General features: G+C 40.2%; 1 long non-coding RNA gene and 1 other non-coding gene across 3 annotated transcripts in view; one reads left to right on the top strand and one right to left on the bottom strand.

Annotated features, from left to right (window-relative positions):
• The first annotated feature begins 383 nt into the window (after positions 1 to 383).
• On the top strand, positions 384 to 465 carry trnas-uga. Its single transcript has one exon. It is a non-coding gene; the product is annotated as a tRNA-Ser (tRNA).
• Positions 466 to 6,007: 5,542 nt separating this feature from the next.
• Positions 6,008 to 22,134, bottom strand: part of LOC125000237 — a 38,857-nt gene continuing 22,730 nt past the window's right edge. The window contains exon 3 of one of the 2 annotated variants that reach the window (XR_007111298.1): positions 6,008 to 6,214. This is a non-coding gene — a long non-coding RNA (uncharacterized LOC125000237). Of the gene's footprint in view, positions 6,215 to 17,618; positions 17,822 to 22,134 lie in introns of those variants that run through there. The other variant, XR_007111300.1, reaches the window with a different exon arrangement.

Below are 22,134 nucleotides of genomic sequence, written 5' to 3'. Positions count from 1 at the left end.
CAGCTTTATTGAGGGAAACCACGAGATGAATGAAAGAGCCTTCAAAACTAGAAGTGGCTGAACCAGTCGCCAAATTCAAACAGCCACACACCGTAGCAGAGACAATAAAACTACCTGCCTGGAAATAAGCCGGGCTTTTCTAGCATGACTGCCATAATAACTAAAGAAAGACTGTGAGTATATCAGGTTTGTGTTCAACTAAACAGGCCCAGATCTCACACCGAGTAAATCGTGAATAGATGATTATTTCATTGGTTATGCTTTTTATGAGATTTTAACGTGTTATGTGCATTCTGGCCAGGTTATTTATACACCTGTCCATATGTCACAGGACCAAGATGTCGGCGTGAGCGGCTCATGAGGCCCGGCATCCCCCTAGCACCGCTGTGATGGCCGAGTGGTTAAGGCGTTGGACTTGAAATCCAATGGGGTTTACCCGCGCAGGTTCAAATCCTGCTCACAGCGTTTATATCTTCAGCTTTCAGCATAAGAATCCTACTCCCTGCCATTGAGGGTATCCATTTCAATATTTGACCAGCCACAGAATAGTTGTAGGACACAAGAAAAAATATGTCAAGCTCCACTTGGTTACAGCACAACACTTAAGACAAAATCGAGCTTTATCCTAGTTTTAAAAGTAATTGTTGAGCAGAGATGGGATCAAGTATTAAGTAAGTCACAAGTCATTTTTTGGGGGGCAAGTCAAAGACAAGTCACAGGTTATGACAACTCAAGTCCTGGAATAGATCAAGTCACACTATTGCAATCTTACCTGCAGGATCCGCTCTTAATAAAGAGAAAATAAAAGATATTAGTAATTGTCAAATAATATTACTGGCCAATTTATCCAACCTGTTTAAAAAGTATGACATTTTAATAACTGATATATTCAGTAAAACACATTGAATCAAACAACACAAAACACAGAGTAATGTAGTGTATCCTGTTTAGTGCAGTGAGGAATGTACAGACTTGTACATTGGGGAAACTAAAAAACCCATTCACAAATGCGTGGCTCAACACAGGAGAGCCAGCTCATCAGGGAACGACTCAGCAGTCCACCTCCACCTGAAGGACAAAGGACACTCCTTTGAATATAACACCGTCAAAGTCCTGGCCAGAGAGGACAGATGGTTTGAGAGAGGAGTAAAAGAAGCCATCATTGTGGAAAAACCTTCTCTAAATGGAGGAGGTGGACTGAGATTTTTATTACCATCTATTTACAATTCAGTTCTGTCCCCAAGAAGTTTCAACACCATTCACACCTTGAGACTGGAGGCTCCCACTGACAATAGCATTGTTAGAGCTCCATTCATAGGGTAAGTAGCCGATGCACACAGTTCCCCCTCTCAACGACAGGTAAGTACCCAGTCATTATTGAAATAGTGACACCAGTTTCTGGTCAAGTAAGTTCCTAGTGGGTGTTAGCCACAGAGTTTTCCTATTTAAACCTCAACTTCCCGCTAGTCTCTCAGAACTGAAGAAACTACTTGGATGAGTGGAGAGACGTCTTCAAGAAAATCTACAAGTTAAACGCCTTTTTGGAACACAAAACACAAATACGTTTTAAAACTATTTATTATTATTTGTAGACCAAAAAAAAACAACTCCTTCCATGGTGGGTTGAATATGCTTCCAGAGGAAGAGGCTGGAGGGACTGAGAAATTGCTGGCTGTGTAGAATTAGACTTTTCTTTCCTTTTCATACGTAAATCTGTGAAACCAAGAAAACAACAATAGGACAAAAAAAATGCATTTCTTTGTGGCTAAATTGGGTTTTTATCTATTAACTTACTCCATATTAAACCGCATCTATTCAATTTATTCTGTTTTATAACCATATTTATTGTTTTAAAACTATATTTGCTTAAGTTAGTGTTTCCCAACCTCTCGAGCCGTGGCACATATAAAATTTAGTGCCTTTTAAAACCATATTTAACTTCTGGAAATGCTGTATCCATGCTCATGTCAAGCTTCAACTTTTAATTCCAACATTTATATTCTGTGAATTTGTGTATTTTAAATTAAAATATATGTTTGTGAGCCAAGGTAACAAAATTTCGTTTAATATATGCACTGATGTTGTGTTTGTTGAATGACAATAAAGGGATAAAGTCTAAGCTAATGTTAGCTAACTACATTAGCTACTCCTATAATTAACAGGCTAATATTAGCTCATTTACAAGCACTTACTCGGCAGAATGGCTCTTCAAATGTGTTTGACGTTGTAAGTGGGCAGTCCAAAATTGTTATTTTGCAACTTTTGCTGTTTCCCTTCACATGTGTAGTTTTTAAAGTCCAAAGCAAAGACATCTGGCACCTTTCCTGTCCCCAGTGACGTGATGATGATGGCCGTCTGATACGAGAGGGGGGCGTGTTTCTCCGACAGGTAACGTAGGTAAGCAGAGTGGTAGAGAGAGATGACTGATTGACAGGGTGGTCATCCAGTCAGTACACCACCACATACCACATGATATTACATGCTAGAGATATTTATTTCATATTACATAACATTATATTACAAACATAAACTGAACAACAATCAAGTCATTCAAGTCATCGTGTCTGAAGTCATTTACCTGAAGTCCAAGTCGCAGTGACTCGAGTCCCCATCTCCGGAATATAGCTTCAAATTCCTCAGGTCTGCATATCTCAGAGGACTTGGGCTGGACTGTGGACACCAGCACCACCCACATTATTTAAATGAGACCCAGCAGCGTCTCTTTTTGCTGAGAATGCTGAGAGAGAAGAAACTCACTCCATCTCTCCTGAAGAACCTTTACCGCTGCACCATAGAGAGTGTACCAACCTACAGATGCACGGTGAGGTACGGCAGCTGCACTACAGCAGAGAAAAAAAAATCTGCAGTGGGTCTTCACCCCCCCCCCCCTCTTGTTTTAGACAGAGATTAAATAATCTATGTGTGTATATATATCAAAGAGTGTTGGTCTCCTTCCTGATTTCTCTTTTTTTCCCGCATGTTTGTCGCACTTAAATGTTTCAGATCATCAAACAAGTTTAAATATTAGTCAATTACCCCATTACGATGAGAAAGTTGTAACATAAAGACATCTTGTTATAACGTGATACTGTTCTGTTTTTCTTTGTCTGGCGTGGCAGCAATGCTTTATCATAGCCAACAAGTCGGCACAGATTTAAATTGACCTTTTTTTGGATTAAACAAAATCGGTGGCAAAAAAATTGGCTTTACACATTTGTCTCATGTATGACATAATCTGTGGGAGGGAATGTGACAAAAGACCTTTGGTAACATTGCAGACAAGATGGATGAGTTGTAGCACTAGTCTGATTCCCGCTGGCATCTTTCTCTCTCTCTCTCTCTCTCTCTCTCTCATGCTCTCCATCACTACATAGCAACGCCATGTAATCATTTGGTATGAGTCATCACCCATAGACACACAACCCCCTCCTTCCTCACCCTCGACTGCCTGACTGTGCAGTGACACATTTCAACCTAATGGTATTTTTCCAGAGTTTTCACCTCTACCCTGATATCTACATAGAGAGATAGGTAGGAGAAATGAGGTGAAATTAAAGAACAAGCCAAAGGAAACAGCCAGAAACATTTGCCTTAAATAATGAAAGTATAAATGCTAAAGGTCAGATGGGGTTTAAAAATGCAGTTACAAAAAGGGGGAGAAAAAGCCTCCTGAAACAGAGTTGTACATGCAAATCTTATTCTCCCCAATGCTAGCGTGCGTACTAGAGTTAGTAGTGTCAGCGGGCTAATATAAAGCCTGCACAGACAGTTTCATTCAGCAGGATGAATAACACAGTCTAAACTGAGCTCAGCTGGAGATGAGATTTCTCTGTCTCTTTGTTCTGAATTTTAAATGAAACTATCTTAATTAATGTCTGCAATTCATATGTCTTTCCCTTTTCACACCCTCCACTTCCAATGTGGGACTCTTCATCTGTTCCATCAGTGGTTTCATTTCCTTTCCAATTTGTCTCCTAAGCCGCCTCGCCTTGTTTGTCCCTTCCCTCTCTGGCTCAAATCAGACACTGTGTTTACTTTGAATCTGTGTGTTTGTGAACATGAGAAGGTCAGCAGTAATTGAGATCGTTTCCTTCTCTCTGTATTGCTTCTAATTGCTGATCAGCATCATTCACGCAAGTGGACTTTGGAAAGTGACAAGCTGCTTAGGGAGGAAGCTCTCGTGAGCCAAATAGCCTGTTGTGAAAGCCGGAGGTGAAGCAGCGCGTGTTGGCAGGGGATGGAGACATATTCAACATGAATACGGCACACGATTACTACACATATTCTGGTACAAGTGAAAAGCATTTTTGTGTTATAAAATGAATGCTCAAGTGCCGTTAAGTGCATTTTCAGCGCGAATAATTCAAGCGTGTCACGGATAAGTAAGCGCTGTGGAGACGAAAACATGCAAAGTTAGGTGTATAACTTCCACTATTCATTGAGCAATACATAGGAATGAGATTCAACTCAAAAAGGAACTCCAATTATCAGCAAAAGGAGGCATCTTAATATGTGATGTGGGCACATCGACCACTATGAAAGTCAAGGAAAGTCCCATGTAAACTTTTTGTGTGGACCCCTCAAAGAAAATGAACTAAAAGAAAAACCTGGCACTAAAAGGCAGTTTCCCACCCCATGTTGCAGCCCTGATATAAATCCAGGTTGCGAAGCATTGGCACTTTACTCACAGGCGCAAGCCAGAAAAGGGGTTACTCACCCAAGGCGAATAGCTCATAATAGTTCATAAGAAAGGGCAGGGTCCTTACTCAATTGCTGGAACTATGGGAAAGAGGGAAAGTATCCAGACTCAACATAACCAGTGGCCTCACGTTCAAAGGGTGCGTACCCCAAAACGTGTGGCGTAAGTTCTTCATCACTGCAGAGTTAGACGTATCAAGAGTGAAATGACCGTGGAAATGTGCGGTGCCTCACGCAGACTTCATCGGCTGCGTACGTGCGCGTCTACAGATGTTGATCCTTTGACGACACGTAGAGGTGATGCTGGGAAACTGTCGTAATAATGCACCGGCAACACTTTGAGGGTGGGCGGCCTTCCTCCGCTTCATATCCACCTTGATATCGGACCACTTCTTTTTCAATTTACCGTGTGCACGCTTGTCTGACCCCGCGTCATTGACAGCCTCACACATATCTGGGACCTCTGGTCTGTATCTGTAACAGTGTCGGAGGTCGTCTGTTATCTTAATCCTGCGCGAATCGGCCGTGGCCGTAATTTGTTAAGTCATAATTGCACCGTAAAAATATTTCTCGTAATGCCGAGGAATTGAGATAAAACTTACAACATAAGAATTATGAAGGATGTGCTATAAATCAAAGTGTGGACAGATGTTTGGGAGCAAAGTGGAGATGTTGCTGAACTCGTTCATTGGGACACAAGGGAACGCGCACATTCCTCATACATCTGGATTTTTGGTCGAGCAGCGTTTTCTGGTTTTTATCGCATGCTCATTTTCCGTAGAATATCCACGCAAGTATTTGTACATGAGGCTCCAGACGTTAGCTGGTTTCTAGCGATTAGCTCGCTCACCACACGACTACGTAACTGCAAAACACACTTTCCTCAGTTGAGTCCAGTCATAAACACCCGTGATTGTTTTTCGCTCTCTGTTTCTGTCCCGCCCTTTGGTAATGTCTCAAACCGACCATAAAACATATAACAAAACAGACAACAGACAAGACAGGTTGTCACATTTCACGAGGCAGAGACACACTAGACAAGCTATGAAAACCATTAAGTCTGGTCTATTTATATAGCTATCAGACATATATCTCTATCATAACTAACTGGAGTCGGTCTCTCTATGCTGGACTGTGGGACACATGTATGATGTAGGGATCTCAAGAGGACACTGTTCCCTTATCACTACGGAGGTATATTCTTATCTCTCTGCGTATTGTAACAAAGGGCCGGTCACTGGGCTCTCCTGGTCCCTCGTAACTGATGAATGACTGCTCTGACGGTTCTTTTAGGAGGCTCTGACAGTTAGCGACACTCTTCTGTATGACAGCATGCTCACCTCAACAAGTCAGGTCCTGGCACCCAAGGGGATCCTCGAGGAGCTTGAGCGATACACGAGGAAGGCTGTCATAGACAGGAAGAAAGGGAACCCACTGGACCGGTGGAAGAACAACAGCTGTCGTTTCAAAGGACTGTCAAGCCTGGCTGGGAGGTACCTCTCCTGTCCACCTTCCTCTGTACCAAGCGAGAGGGTGTTCAGCGCTACTGGTAACATTTATGACGAAGAACACAGATCCCTCAAAGGAGACAGTTGTGAAAAGTTGTGCTTCCTGTACTGCAACTTACCACTGTTAAATTGACAGTATTAAGAGGGACTTGTGAAAAGAATGCTGTTTCAATATTGTTGTTATGCTGCTTGCCCCACGTAGTAAAATACCACAATCTTTTGCAGTTGCCTTTTGCTTGTTTTCAAAGATGTTTAATGAAAAAAAAACATGCACTATAGCCTACCTGTCATACAGACTCATATTCTCTGATATTTTATTTTATTTATCATGTTTTTGATTTATTTTATGTTCATATGCTGCTTGTTGTTCACAGGTTCTGATAATAAAAGTACCTGAAAATAGTAAAATGTTCCCCCTTCTAACTGAGGGCTGCACAATATATCGAAAATGTGTGGTCATCGCAATATTAGCATAATCATATCCCAAAGGATGAGATGAAGCCCTAGTTTCCTGACGTTTAAGCGAAGCCACACAAGGTTAAGTGCATTTACTGCAGCAAGCAAGAGCGTCATAATGGAGGAGGGAAGAGAGAAAAGCGCGGAGGACAACGTGGATGATGGAGGCGTGCTCTCGAGCAAGAACTGGTGTTTGGAAATATTTTGGATACAGAAGAGACGACATGTGTTAGAAACGCAGCTACTTTGCAAGTCCTGATAGACATTTCTTATTTCATTGTTTCAAGAGAGGAGCTACATCTGTAGACACCACTGAACCAGAGTTCCAGGGAATGGATCCATCCAGTGTCATTGTGAAGAAGGCCAAAAAAAAAAAAAAAAGGTCACTTGGCAGTTTCGACATCCTCTGTGCGACATGTGGAAAGATGAGTTCAGAGAAGTTGAGAACTACGCTAGTACAACAGATCTTTGGTCTAGTCAAATAACGGAGCATTACTTGAGTTTCATGGCCCATTTTTATCACTACAGACTTTGAACTTCCCATCACATACTGGTGAAAATAAAGCTCATGGAGTGCATGAGGTGTCGGAGAGCTGGGACCTGCATGAAGAGCAGCAAGTGTGTATTACTACAGACAATGGTGCCAACGCACTAAAGGCAACCATCCTAAAAGATGAAAATTGTGCATGAGCATACTCAAAAGAGATTACTAAATGGCAGGTAGTGGCAGGATGTGTGTGTCAGATGTGTATTGATCCTACAATTACTGTGTTTACCGGTAGGTTTTAAATAGAAATGTCTCTTGAACTACATGATCGTCATGAAAGTATGATGACCCTGCTACCCAAGAACTTCTTGACATGGCATCAGTGGTGAAAAGGTCCCAGACATCAAGACATGGTTATATCAGAAATGGAAGCAGCAGCACTAAAGGTAATTATGGTTGATAATGTTAGAGTCATACAAGAAGTAACGGGTTTAACACCTCACATACGCAAATGCGATGTTGCATGATACTGAATGGAACATGACTAAAAATGGAACAAGTGCAAAACAACAATTATTTCTTGTTTCATTGTTCTAGGAGAGGAACACCACTGCTCCAGAGGACAACAACCTTATACATCTACTAATTGGGGGTAGAGAAAATGTCAGATAGTGGTAAGGAGCCATTTTAGTTGATGAAGCACATATGGTAAGAATTACTTTTTTTTAACTTTATGTCAGATATTCAGACAGGGGGTGCTTTTGTTTAGAGTAAAGAGTGAAAGTTGAGCAGGGATATTTCTTGGTATTTTGTGCATGTTTTGTTATTGACTACTCTGGAGTCTGTTAATAGAGAAAACCCAAAATAGAAACACACTGACATTGTGAATTTCCAATATTTGTTTATATATTGCAATAATCATGTATGTTATCGAATATCGCAAGTTTTTCTGATATCGTGCAGCCCTAGTAACAAGCGTAAAAACAAGTGTTAAAGTATGTATTTCGTTGTATTATTAATTTAAAAAAAGTAAAAAATTTATCAGCTGATATATCGGTTGTCTGAAATTTATATGGCCTAATATTGGAATCAGCATCTGCCTCAAAACATCCATATCGGTCAGACCCTAATTATTATTATGTCCACTGCAGCAATGCACAGTACAGGTACTGCATAGAAATATGGCACTCCTGCATCTGAAGCATGTACAGGTTGTAGTGGCACGATAAATGTAAATTTTATTCTTTAGCCTGAATGAAGACGGATCACTGAGAGGTACGATGACACGGCTCCACAAAGACTTCTGTGGCTGTAATCGCTTCTTCAAAATGAGTCAGCTGTTGCGAGTAGTAATCTTTATTCACTCAAGACGTGGCGCTGTATGAGGCTGTTGGATTTATCTCTGCTCCAAAAATGCAAGGACAGAATTTGTACTGAGATCATCATGAATGACAGTTTTTAAAGAGATGAGTGAAAAACACTATGGTGTTTCTCAGCGCTATGGGGATATTTTTCATTCACAGGAAAAAAAAAAGCATGCCAAGTACATTCGGATGGCTTACTGAATGAACCAGGCACAGGTCCAAAGGCCTAAGGGAATGACAACTAAAATGATGCTCACTAACCATAAAGAGATGTCAACCTACTCAGAAAATTAAAAGCCAACGTAACTAGTCCAATACTTTGGGTAATGAAAACCTTGTGCACGTGTTAATTGGTTAATGTGAGTGTGGCAGGATTTAAAACTCAGATTCAGTGAATTTTATTGTCAGTTCACTATGTATTCTAGACATAAAGAATCAAAAATGTGTTTCTCTCTCATTTTAAAATAAGCAGCATAGATATAAATTACACACTCTAGAAAAAAAAACTATGATATGTAATGAAAAACAGAAACTGAGAAGTTACACTAGACTCAGAATTAGGAAAATGCTTGGTCACAGTATCTCAGATTGCCATGCTATTTGCTACAAAAGAGCTTGTTATGTGGCCTTTAATAACCTAAACTGAATTCTGAGATGAGATCAAATTATAGCTAAGGTTATAGATAAACCTAACCCTAACCCTAACTCTGATCTGTCCCTAACAGAAATGGATGATGCATGCAGAATATTAAATTATATTATATTTAACAGTTTTGTTTGTTTTTGATAAAAATCCTTGTCCTGATCCTGGTCACAGCCTGGACCTGCTATGAGATTGCTCCATTTGCCTGTACTTCATTGAGGTCGTCAAACATCTCATAGCGCTTTACTTGAAGGTAAACTAAAAGCAGAAATCATCACAAGAGTTTTCAGAAACAGGAGAAAAGATAAGAAAGAAAATGGGACCTCTTGGCCTGTCACATTTGCTGAAAGAACAAGTAATTTGACAGCTAAAATTGCACCCATTTTCTGCAAACATTTAGCGATCTATTACACAATTGCCTACATTAGGCTGAAATGTTAAGTGGAGCCTAAAGCAATTCAGAGTAATATTGAGGAGAGTGCCAGGAGACACCAGCATGTGCAGTTTTTATCTACATTCAGGTCAGAATACGTTCAAATGGAAGGAAATGAACTGAGCATGTAATAAGTGCTCTAATAGTTAAGGAGATGTATCAAAAAGGTCAAATTGATCCAATCAAATCCATTTGGTTGAAATTGACTTTTAAATATAAATGACTGTCATTTGCAACATAGAAGCCTGTTGTCACTAAGCAGACATCTTACATCTACTGCAGTCAAACTATAAATATGTCCAATATGTATCTACTCTGCAGCTGTCAGCTATCATTTCAGTTTAAAATTGCTGCTACCCCCCTCATTTACCTCCTATTCCCATAACCACGGAGCCAACAGAGCCCCTCCAACGACACACCACCACCACTCCATCGTTTTGAAAAAAGTCTTGATCATTGAAGTGAAGTGAATTTTCATACGGACGATCAAAAAAGCTTATGCTGGGATTAAAACACTGAGACATTACCTGTTGGCAGCAGTTCTTTTCATAGATTTTGTTCTGGGTATTCAGAATTTTCCATGAGCCAGCAGACATAGTGGATGGCAATGACAAACTTATTTGATAGAATAATTAAGGTTAAGTATATCTGTATGGTATAAATTAGAGTGCCATTAACGTGTCAGCTCATATATGTATGGAACACCACACCACCAAGCCATTATGTCCGAATCAATAGCTATTCCATTTTCTGTAGATGGACATTTGCAGCCTGAGCACACAGACGATTAACAATTCACCTTCCTCAGTCGTCCTTACCAAGGTCCTTACATGTAGGCAAGACTTCCCGCTATGCATTTATTCGCTTAGAATTTTAACATCAGCCACTACGTTCCTTTCACCATTGTGTGAGTACACAGAGAAACTTGACAGCCATCTCGTTGCCATCTAGTGTTTAAGTGTAATTGCTGAACAATGCTGACAAGCCCCCTATGGCGTAAACTCTGCTTAAACCCACTGGCAGTGTAAACCAAGCATCATGCTTCAACTTTATGTAAAAAGGGTCTAAACACACAAACTTTATTTAATCCAGAACACCAGGACCAACATTTTTGGCTCGTCCTTACGCAACTACTCCAACTAAAAAGATTTTATATCACTTGGTAGCAAAGTGACTTGAAAACGGGAGTAAAAGCTTTATGGGAGGGCTTTGTTGATTTACTGCACACTGTTTACTGGGTCCTGATTAGCTACTGCTGCTAATGGGTTGTGGTTCAATGTGCAGAGCCATGCTTCCCGCTCATTAAGCCTCAGATCCAATGCTACCATAAGACTGAATAAATATCAGTACTACTGTCTGCTGTGTGTGTCACAAGTTAACTGAAGTTAGCCATGTACTGAAAAAATTGAGGGAGACTTAAAAATATATGATAAAGCACATGAGCTAAAATATCTTGGTAAACTTCAAAAAGGCAAACTTCAGTACCCCGTGTGGCTACAGCTCAGCAAACGCTACAATGTGTTGCTTTAAAGCGTCTCCTCTCTCTGGTAATTCCGTTAGATGCAAAACCTTTAACCTGTGCTGAACAGCTTCTCCGAGGGAGCTGCTGTTTTGACCCCTGTTTTTGACTTGAATTGCAATATGTAATATATTGTAAGCTTTTCTTTTTTTATTCATAAAAATGAACAAATATCATATTTTATCAACATTTATGGTATGTTCTGGGTTGTTTACCCAGATCACCACCATCATCATCATCACACTTGCATTTGCAATAAAAAAAAAAACTTCTGTGGTATAAAAGTGACCGAGTATTATTTATTTTTCCTGAAACAGTGAACGGTAACTCAGAGAGGAAGGCCCCCATTTCGACTGAGATGAAAAGCTACACGGCCGCCTTTATTACCCCTCTGCCACCTCCCATTCACAACCTTCACCTCCTCCTCAAGACACGTCCCGTTTCCTTTCATCCACTTCCATCTCGCTGCCAACCAGACCCATCATCATTCTGGTGTAGACGCCTTGAATGTCGACCTCGAATGTCGACATATGCAGTGACGCATGGGCCTTCTTTTACAGTCAGGTCGCACTCAGGCTTGCATAACTCATGCCGGTGAAAATGCCACTCTATCTGCCACTGTCTGGCTGCACAGCCTCCAGAAAGGAAGATTCCTTCTGTAGCTCTTGAAGCAGAGGGATTCTAATTGAAATGCTGCCTGGTGCAACTACTGTGCTTCAGACTGAAATAGGAATAATGGAAGTAATGGTCCAGAGAGGTGCCTGGAGTATTGACTGAATTGTGTTTAAAGCTCTTCAAAGACTAGTTAGAGTTGTTGAGGAGCAATTATCAAATGAACAAATATAAGAAATCCACAGAAAGATTCCCAGAAACACACAGCCATGATTAAATTTGACTGTTTCTAGGTAAAACACTCCTGTGTTGCACAGTGTGTTTTCCAGTATGTTCAATTTATAATAGTAGCAAAAACATCTTTTTGTTTCATTTCGGCGTTCGGAAAATAATCATACTTGATTTACGGCCAGGTGCAATAGCTAAAAGCACACACTTTGTCTTCAGTGTCACACTAATCACTGATTTGATTTCATGCACGGGGAACAGAGCCACCCATCAAAAGCTGAGCGGAAAATGCTTTGGAATGATCCCATCTGATATTATCCAGATGTCCAACATGATCTTTGCGTATTTGCGCTAACAAGCGTCGTATGGGCGAGAACATGTCTCGCCGCGTGTCCGTGAAACTAATTAGCGTGATGGAGGATTTCTGCTTTCATCCGAACCTTACCAGCCCGGGGTGTCAGGGTATCATCCACTTCTCTCCGGGAGGATCAAAGCAATACTTTTAGACAATCAGCCAGAAAACAAGAGGAAAATTTGTTCAGGATCAATAACAGAGCTGAAAAACGCATCTGCATATTGCTTTTTACTGTCATTCCTCTAATATCCTTCCCACTGTTTGCACAAATATCTCCCTTAGCGCGACATTAAGTGTGTCTGAAACAACCACTAACTGCTTGCAGAAAACAGTCCTTGTCCTCTGTCAGAAGTCCATAGCACATTGTCACCACCCAAAACTACCAAATAAACGTCAGAGTAAAAGAGTCATGGATAAATGCGTGACAAAACATGAACATGCAGATTTATGCTGGCAGGCAGGTGCTGTATTTATGTAAGATAACGACAGCAAGTTGCACAGTGGCCTTGTTTTTTTCTGAGAAAAACTACACAGGAACTGAAAGCGCAGCGAGGCTTGCAGGATTTGCAGGAGGCTTAACTGATAAATCAACCACACAGCTGCTCCACACAGGACCATCCACGAAGAAAAAAAAAAGACAGGAGATTTATCGCACAAAAAAGTCAACACACCGAGTGAACTTCCTTAAGAATTCAAGCTCCTAATAGACTGTCGAGGTTTTATTGTCTTAGCCCAAAAGGTATTTGTATCATTCCTCGCTTATCTTTTCTGCTGATTAATGACATCTGCAGCCCTGTGTGCCTTGAGTTCCACAAGCACAATCAACTGATAAAAGAAGCATTCGTGTGACTTTTTTCTTCACTATCAGTGGGACTGAGAAGTTTAGAATTTGCCTTTCTTTGCTTTTGCAAATAAGTCCAAATCATAACTTGCGTTACTGACTACTCAGACTTGATATTTGCTTCCATGAACTAGTATGAACTAAGATATACAAAATCTTACTGCTATTTTCCCAGACAGTGCAGAGGTTTAATTTCTTCAAGAAAACATTGAAGTTGCGTTGTGAGAAAATTATATATGCAGTGCATAGGATATCCTTGCATGTTTACACACAAACATGTATACTGTCACGTACTGTACATTCCTAAATGCTAATCAGAGTGTCTCATGGTCTCATTTTGAACTCATCTGCAGTTTGAGGAATGGCTTACAGTTGGCTCTGCCCCACAGAGTTCCCTTCTTGTGTTGTCTGGGAATCTGAATGCCAACCACGATTCTCATATTTCTCTCTGCATTCCCTGCAAAGTGCACATCCCAGACAGGGTCCCGGGGGGGTTCCTAACAAATAAGGAATAGTTTAATTTCACGGTTATTGCATTTTCTAAATGCAGAGGGCTCCAGAAGGATGACATTACCATGGACCCTGCAGGACAGATCACAAGTGTCCTGCATGCCGTCAGCATCTCGGGCACTGCGGGAGTGGAATATGGTCATCTTCCGAGAAACATAAAATAGAATTTATGCACGGGTTTAAGTTGTTTTGCTGCTCTGTTATTAGCAGAGAGCATTTGTGTAAACCAACCTCTGGTAATAGTTGTTTTCTTTTCAAATGCATTACGAAACAGTTCAATCTCTATAATTGCAGTTATTTAAATTATAGGCAACTTCATGGCTATTACGTGCGTGCTTATTTTAATTCGTCTCGGATATCTGACTTTAAATTATGATTCATTTTATACGGTCCACATTAAACATTTTACAGCTGACATGAACAGCTACATAGATACTAGATACTGGTTTTGTGACTAGATAATCATAATCCCTTTTCATCAGCGATGTAATGTAGAATGTTCTCATACACATGAAGCACCCTTTTTTTTTATCTTATTTCCATTAGATACATTTCTTAACATGTCATTAAGTAGAAAAAGGCAGCAGGTGAGTATTTGTGTATAGGGTGCATCAGATAAAAATCATCACATCATACATGAAATCTTTATCTCATTTTCTATTTTTCAGTCGTGCCATATTTCACCATACGCTTTTATTATTATTATTATTTAATTTTCTTTTTTTAGCCTTTCAGGACACCATTTTTCCTCACGTGGACTGGAACCAGGAACAAACTCAAGATCTTTCTGTGGCAACTAAAAACAATTCTCTGAGCCGAGGATTAGCTGTCACATAACAGTTTCTCTCTTGTGTACCCTGGCGCACGTTGGATCATATTTTGCTACTTTTCTCTCGCTTTAAAGAAAATTATAGCCATCTGAAACCTCTCAAAGTTGAGCCAAGCGGAGGGCCGTGTGTTTGTGCTCTTTAGTCCAGAGGGGCTTGGCGGGATCAGAGCACCAAAGCACTCGGTTGCCTAGGTGATGTTCTGTAATCAGATAGGGGCCTAATGGTCCGTCCTGTGTTAACTCCTGTGTCAGCTCAGCATACGTGCGTGCAACTACAATATTTACTGTGTCATTAACTCATTATTAACTAATTTCAGGATCTAAGCCTGCTTTACAGGCCTACTAGCCTTATCCAAACATTTGTATAGGATGGAAGTCATAAGGCGCAGATGTATGAAATGTCATGAAAAGCGATGCGAACGCGGTGTCTGTCTCGAAAAGCGCGCACACTGCAAATTTTGCGGCGAGACAGTTCTGCGTCGTGCAGCTGAGAAATGAGACAGAGAAAACAGGGTAGAAACGAGAGCCTTATTTGGAATTAAAACTTGATTATTGGCTTTTTGTGAAGGAACGACATGCTTTACCATTTCTTCCTAATCACTTACTGCTGGTTGTGTCTGGTGGTGCAAAGCTATGAGCAAACCTTTGGGAAGCAAAGCAAGAAGAAATCACATACTCACAGCCTCTCTCTTATATTTAAACCCTCTCCAACTTTAAAATAAAGAAAAAGGTGTTTTGTTTCCATTGTGTGAAACGTATTCCTCACTGTTTACAGTTTGTAACAGAAACATTTCTCATGTTTCATGTTGATGGTAGTGATAAAACATTCTGCAATGTTTCTTTCCCACCAGTTCCTGTAAAACCGCGTTAATCAAATGCTCAAGAAAAAAAAAACGTGTTGATCATCAGCTCTCTTTGTCTTTCACCACAATAGATGATTTGTTGTACATTCTTGCACCGGACACTTTGTTCACTTCAACTCTTGGTATGGCGTAGCATGCATGCTCTTGTAAGGCCAATGCTGCGGTGAGACTAATTTTAACAGCACGAAATGTACTTGGCAACGAAGCAAGTGAAAAGTAACCAACTAGCATTTACAACTCTCCAAACGAAACAAATGTGGCGAAAACACTTTTATCTCTTGCTCCATCACTATCTTTTGCATCTTTTTTGCTCATGCTCTCTAGTCCTGTGGTTACACTAAACTAACCAGAATGAATAGCAGCAATCATCACCGTCTAAACAGGAAGTCAATCCCACTCTCTTTTAAATTGGCTGGACAGCGTTCACTCAACCAGATTGAACTTCGTGGTGGGGAAATGAGGAGGGATCCTTACGGCACAACACAAAGCAAACGCATGTTGTCACCTTTTTCACTGAAACAAATGGGGTGCGAATCCTATAGGGGAAATCCAATACTGCTGTCATGAGCATCATTAGGCACATCAGTATGTGCTGAACAGCAAGGTCTGCAGGAAAAACGTGCTTGAGCATATGTTATGTAATCTCAAATTGTTAATTATTTCTAATTTTAGGAAAACCTGGTTGGGTGGTCCAATTACAGCTCCGGTCTGGGTGCAAAGACAGATGGCCTGGAATTGATTAAACTTCTAGATGCTGGGGGTCTTACAAAAAAAAATAAAAATGGACTCCAGCCTAGAGATCTGGGTGCAAACATGAGGGCTATTACTGCAATGATCTAATGCAACAGCAAGCAAAATATGACTTTTTCAGTTACCCCCGATGCCTTTAAATGTATCTGAAGTTACTCTTCGGGAAGATGTTCCCCATTTAAACATGAAAACAAGCCACTTGTATTCAAATGCAATTAATGTGCAAATGTGGTTTAGAAACATCTGCATCAGCAAGTACGTTTTGAACACTTGTGATTAATGGTATTTGTCAAGTTGCAAATACTTTGACCCTGACCATCCAAACAATGTGTTCAGCGAATACAGTGCAGCACCATACCCTCTTGAAGTGGCTTTGGCGTTTTACACGGTAATGCTTTGGCACTCACATCACTTGGTTAAAGTTACAGAAAGACCACGCAACGAAAAACAGAGCAAATCCACAATGAGTTCAGAAATTACACACTCGCTGACTCAAAATAATCAAACCCAGTCATTTTCTAACCTTAACCAGAGAGCTTTTATTGAGTAAACCACAGAAGGCAGTCTGAATGTAAACACTGATTTCTGCTGTGGATGTTCTATGTTTTTGCATGTCCTTCTGGTTCATCCAAAAACAAACATTGTTTCTGGAATAAATCCAGCCAGTATTGAGTTGCACTTAAATTGGAAAGGAATTTAGTTGTATATGAACCTAATTTCCAGCAGGCAGAGTTGAAACTTGACAGTTGACTTTTTTATGAGTAGCGAATCATGAGTGACGTTTATGTACGGTTCGTATGGAAAGGGACATTAACTTAAAATCAAAGCTTGTGTGTAATGCTGAGGACATGATTGATGATTAGGAATGAGCACAATCAAAAGCAAAAAAAAACAAAAAAAAACGGAGCAAATATTGAAAAGATGGAGGACACAAATCCAGGATACAGATGACAGGAGGCAGATTTTTAAAGATGATGCAAAATCAACATAAAAAACACCAGGTAGACAAACAAAAAACACAGGGAGCAAGCTGAGGCTGAACGAAAAGCGGCTCAAGAAGGAGATCAGGTGTAGACTGGGAATGCTGGAGGAGATCACAGGCAAGGAGCAGAGACAAGCTGACACCTAAAAGCGGGAGAGACTATTTATAACCTGATCTATAAACTGGGGACTGACAAAGGTGAAACAAATATGAGTGAAGCAGTCAGTCACAAAGCCAATCAAGGTGAACAGTGTTTTGCGTTTATGCAGCTGCAGCTAAAAGGGATTTTATTGAAGAAGTTAAATAAAGAGAACCTTTAAATAAGTGGGGCTAAATGAATTCCATTATTTTTAAATAATTGTTTGTTAATTTGACATTAAAGGTGCAGGTGTGAAGAACGACACACAGCTGTCAAAACATTATTAAGGAGACAAACAGGATATTTTCTTGATCTGCAACACTTTTCTTAACCCTCTGCTCCAGGGTTAAAACTTGAGGGATATCCTTTAAGTCTTCTTACACTTTCTGTGTATGACCGGAAGTAGGAAGCTTCCCCTAATGACATCGGAGGAATTTTCCCACAGCTGATGAAGAGGGAAGCCAAGACATTAATCTATTCTACATGTTTAGACTGGAACAGGATGATGCTGAGTCCCAGTACTCCTACCACCTCTTTGTCCCAGAGTTCAGCGCTGCCCCCCGTCCTCTTCTTTGCCTTGTTTATAAAAGCACTAAGCAACATGCTGTGTAAAAAAAGACACCAAATAAATCTTTAGCAGCGTGATCCCTGTAGGAAAACTGTAAAGAAAAAGATTTGTCTTTGTTTAGATAGACAACAGTATCCCACTTATAACTGGAATAATACGTTTAAGCAGATCAAAACTGCTTCATGTAACCACATCAATTAGAACAGGGTCTCTGAGTTGGAAGGACTTAGGAAGAAATCGGACTGAGGTTGATGATGTGAACCACTAATAATCAGTTTATAATAAAGTATCAGGGCCTAAAAAAATGTAAAAAGTTAATTCGACCATTCCTCTCTGGATGGAAAGAACATATTCTTTCTGCAGATGTTCGTCCCAAAAGGAGGCCCTAGCCTCAGCCTTAACCCTATCACCAGGCACTAGGCCCTAGGCCCCAGCCCCTAGTCCCTAGCCCCTAGGCCCCTAGCTCCTAGGCCCCTAGGCCCCTAGGCCCCTAGCTCCTTGCCCCTCGCCCAGACAGTGGACTAGAACAGCATGAATGATTAAGTTCAAGCTTTAAGGTTTCATAAAGTCCTTATGAAATAAATGTTCTTTGAATTTTTTTTTATGACATCCTATTTTAAAATAAATAAATAAAAAGTGAAACTTTCTCAATCCTCCCACCGTCTATGTCTCTGCTGCAGTGGGTGAAAGTCAAACTCAGACCACTTCATCTCGTCTTAATAACAACAGTTCTAATGTTGAACTTCAGCTCCTGGCAAACACATGAAAGGTAAGGCTGACAAGCTGATGTATTTTTTTGTGTGTGTGTGCGTCTGCCTGCCATCGTGTACAAGGTACTTGGCAAGAGCTGCCACTTGGATTATCTTGGTTGTTTGGAGGGGCGAAGGAAAAACTCCAGGCTTCGTCTCACTTGTAGAGGTATGGCTACGTAAAGGAAATTAGGGAGGAACAGAAACAGAACCTATGGAGTGAATGCAGGCTCCTGCGCTGACTAAATGAAGCACATAGAGTGGTTGTTTCACGCTTCACATATTCACGCTAACTACAGATGGATCAGCTGAATTGACTTGCTTTAGCGTGTATTCATCCCTGTGCCAGATGTTGAACCCATTTGAAACCCGCCAGTTTGCATACAGGGATAACATATTGGTAGAGGATGCCACAGCCTTAGTCCTCCACACAACCCTGGCCCATACGGAACAGAAAGACAATTATGCCAGGAACCTTTTTCAACTTTAACTCAACATAATTAACACAATCATCACTAACAAACTCGTCACAACATTAAAAAAACAAAAACAAACAAACACACAGCCTCCACCTGCCTTTAGATTAAGGACTTTATTAGGGACCACCCACAGACAATCAAAAGTAGGGCCCCACATTTCCCTACCACACAGTCTTAACGTCTGAACGTACATCTCTTGTTTTTATACACACGTACAATTTATACTAATCTATTAATTAGCAATTCTCTTCTTTTTAAATCTCTGTACACAGTAAATGTTTTAGTTTAGATAATTAGATTGGTTTCTTTGTAATAGATGGGATTGCGTTAGATTATTTTTTGGTTTATCATGACATTAAACATTTCGATTCTGAACGGTAGTACATCAACAGAAACTGAGGAATCCTATATTTTATTTGTGGTTGTCTACCATTAGGCATTGGTTCTAATAAATGTGAATATGTACATTTACATGTCAAGAGCACAGGTGATTGAACAAATTATCGTTTGATTAAAATTGTCAGTGACTTTATTTAAACAGATTTTTAAAGCTGGTGATAATTTAAGACAAAACCCTGTCCTGCTCTGCTAGATTCATTGTAATATGTGCAGTTGCACGGCTACTGTGAGGACGTACAGACGTGTCTGGCACTGAGCTGTACCCTGGACCAGGCTCAGAGCTGTAGAAACACTCTCCCCCTCCCTGAAGGGCTCTTACTTGCAAACAATTGGCTCTTGGATTAACTGATAGCCAGGAGTGTTGACGCGAGAATTAATATTGTCAGGACCTCAGGCAATTCTGTTGCTCGCTTAGTCTAAGCTTTCAGACAGCATTATCTGAGATGATGAAACATCAACACAAAGCTATTCTCTTCACTGAGATACTGACTCTCAGTAAAGCTGCACCTCACCTGCTACTGAGGACCTTGTCTGAACCAGATCCGCCTCTGCACACAGTCACTGCTGGAAGCGAATCATAATATTCACACATAAAATGGCATGACAAAAAAAAATTGTGAAACAGAGAATCAAATCTGAACACTTATCTAAAATACATCTACTATGTATACACAGTGATTAAGTGGGATGAACATCTTTTTTACCGTATATAAGCATGACAGTGCGTGCTACGCCCCCGAAAATTCTCTCTACATCAGTAGAGACAAAGCTAAAGCTGGATTGTGAGACTTACATGTAAATTAACATTTGATATATTTGAAATCTTGCCAAGCGCCAGCAGAGATGCATTTTACACCAACCGGAAATGTTTGTGCAATCACAGAAGAACAGAAGGAACCAAAGAAGAGTTAACAGAGTTAATATAAAAAAACTAAAAAAACTTGGCAACTAGTTAAAACACTTGCCAACTAGTCCACTGTGTTGATTTGTGTTGTGTACTTCTGAAAATGAACGGTTCATGTTAGAGTTGGAGCTAATAAATGCTGAACAGCTTAGAACAACAAGTAACTTTTACTGAAATCACTGCAGCGCAGGAAGACAAAAGACATCAGAGTAGTTGGTTTCTAGGTGGCAGATGGAGGGAAACTTTTCTGTGCTCATCCACACGCTGAGCGCCTTGGAGGCGTTATAATGTTTTGGACCAGTCACAGCTGTTGCAGTCTGTGTCACCAGGACATGTGGTTACATATCTAACTAGCATGCCAGACTACGAAGTATGCTACGCAGCTATGGTGCAGTAACTCTGTAGATCCGTCATAACATGTTTGTGTAATTGCTCACACTGCCAGCAGGGGGAGACAAACCTTCTTCACTGCAGCTTTAAAATGTTTGCATTTTTTTACAGAAAGAAACAAAATAAAAAGCTAAGGTAGAAAAGAGGAAACGTAATAGGTTACAACCTACAAATGACAAATACATTTTTTTAATAGACCAACCTGTGTTTATGATATAAGTTCTTCACCAACTCTGGCTATTGTGTCTTTAGCAGCTACAGTCACAGTCTAAGGACACGGTGAACCCACATCATTTGCTAGTCTTAGCAATTTTGAGTCAGTGACACAGCTTATAGTTCTGTTCCCTCTGCAGGTGCTCGGCTCAGCTGAAGAGGACAAACTGAAGGGCACATTGTGCTTGTTTTACGGCTTCTGCAATAACTGCACAGAAATCACTGCATACTGAGAAGGACAAAAACCTGCTTATTCCATGAGCCGATGAAGCACATCGTATCATATTTCGATTGTGTAAACAAATATGCTAAGAGATATGAAAGATGTTTGCAGACAGAATTTATTACCGCTACAATCTATTATCAAAAGATGTGGCACGAAGAGCTTCTTCAAACAGGATTTGATGTAACAGAAGTACATAAAGATCAGTTTTAAAGAAGAGAAGAGAAAGAGAAAACAGAGAGAAGAGAAAACAGTTTTGAAAGACAGAGTTTTATTGTGTTCCATTGTGATGGATGCGAGACTGAAGTGTACTCTATTCCTGCAGCAGAGAACTTCGCGGAATATCAATCAATACCTCCCCATCATTTATTTAAACTTCACCTGCAGCAGCAGGCACAATCTGGGAGGAGTATCCACCGAATGACTAGCATTGTTGTGTCACAACTGCAATATCAGACTTCAAACAAACAATAACAACAAACACAAACTGTTTGTGAGTAAAACAAAATAACAAGTGCTGCTAGTCCAGTGACAATTCATTTTATGTAAACAAGAAATTAGTGTTTGCTATAGCTACAATATCTTCACTCGCCTTCTACTACTACTTATCCTCAAGCTGAAAACCACACAAATTATTTGTCATTGGCCAGAAGGAGCGAAAGCATGTTTTTTTTTTTTTTTTGCAATCAATGATAGGAAATGGAAAATGTGGAGAGGGATTCAGGGGCAAGTTGTGTTCATTCTGAGTCAGCTACTTCTTCCCATGTTTCATATTATCTAGAGATGTAGACACCAAAAAAAAATATAATGGATGTATGTATGCAATTCTAATGCGTGAAGCATTTGAAAGGACAGAAATGACGGGGATAAAAATATTTGCAAACATCAACCCATGCAAATGTCTTTACGTAAAACACATTTGTCATTCAAATAGACGTCACAATCTAATAAGGTTTTTCACACTGCTTTTTGCTGATATCAAGTATTCCAGT

The sequence above is a fragment of the Mugil cephalus genome, chromosome 2 (assembly GCF_022458985.1).
Source record: "Mugil cephalus isolate CIBA_MC_2020 chromosome 2, CIBA_Mcephalus_1.1, whole genome shotgun sequence".
NCBI classification, from domain to species: domain Eukaryota; kingdom Metazoa; phylum Chordata; class Actinopteri; order Mugiliformes; family Mugilidae; genus Mugil; species Mugil cephalus.
Note: the sequence above shows the minus strand (reverse complement) of the source record. Positions and strands in the feature narration are given on the sequence as shown.